This window comes from Chinchilla lanigera, unplaced genomic scaffold (genome assembly GCF_000276665.1).
Source record: "Chinchilla lanigera isolate Chin_1 unplaced genomic scaffold, ChiLan1.0 scaffold00050, whole genome shotgun sequence".
NCBI classification, from domain to species: Eukaryota; Metazoa; Chordata; class Mammalia; order Rodentia; family Chinchillidae; genus Chinchilla; species Chinchilla lanigera.
The window spans coordinates 906,092-907,136 of NW_004955451.1; the positions used below are offsets into that span (position 1 = coordinate 906,092).

Genomic DNA, 1,045 nt, shown 5'->3' on the forward strand with positions numbered 1-1,045 from the left:
AAAAAAAAACCAGAACCTACAGTTGCTACATTATATTATCAAAATGCCAGTTTTCAACAACAAAAAAAATTGAGACATTCAAAGAGACAAGTATGTCTCAGCCTCAGGAAGAAAAAAAGATCAACAGAAACTTTCGTGGGTCCAGATGTTGAACTTACCACCAAACAGATACTTCAGATCACCTGTTCTCCATCTAACCAGGAGCTGGGGTGTATGCAGCTCAGGGCATAGCACATGGTTACCACACATGAGGCCCTAAATGTGTGTGTGCATATATATGGTCAAAGAACTAAAGAAAAAACCACATTTAAAGAATTGAAGGGGCCAGGGATTTAGCTCAGCAGCACAGCATCTGCCTGGCAAGTGTGGGGTCATGAGTTCGATTCCCTGGTACCCAAAAAAAAAAGAAAAAAAAGGAAATTGATGATGACTTGACTAGTGTTCTCAATAAAGAAATAGAAATTATTTTAAAAAGTGATTCTGAATGAAATTCTGGTACGTGCTACAACATGAATGGACCACAAAGACATGCTAAGTAAAAGAAGCCAGACACGAACAAATATTGTATATTGTATAATTCTACTTCTGTCAGATAACTAGAACTGTGACATTTACAGATGCAGAAAGTAAAATAGTGAATACTGGGGACAGGAGAAAGAGGAAATGGGCAAACTGTTTAACACCAGAGTCCCCAACCCCTAGCTACCCTCTGCCTGAATGGCAGCCTTCTAGGAGCGGGAACCCTCCTAAGTACTGCACATGTGAGAGATCTAGGCTGTGTGCTCCTTATGAGAGTCCTTAAACTACCCTGCTCCGGTCTCTGGAAAATAAGCCTTCCGTGCCCAGTCCCTGATGCCAAAAATGTGGAGACCACTGGTTTAATGTGTCTGAAGTTTCTGTGTGGAGTGATAAGAAAGTTCTGGAGATGGACAGTGGAAAGGCTGTACAATGTTGAATGTACATAGTGTCATTGAATGATACATTTAAAAACTGTTAAAATGGTAATGTTTATGTTATGTATATTTTGCCAAAAAAAAAAAAAAAA

At 39.3% G+C, this 1,045-nt stretch overlaps 1 protein-coding gene across 1 annotated transcript in view; it reads left to right on the top strand.

Moving 5' to 3' along the window:
- The window catches only part of Acaca (acetyl-CoA carboxylase alpha), a gene marked incomplete at its 5' end in the record, with an annotated part of 230,860 nt that overhangs the window by 227,059 nt on the left and 2,756 nt on the right, over window positions 1-1,045 (top strand).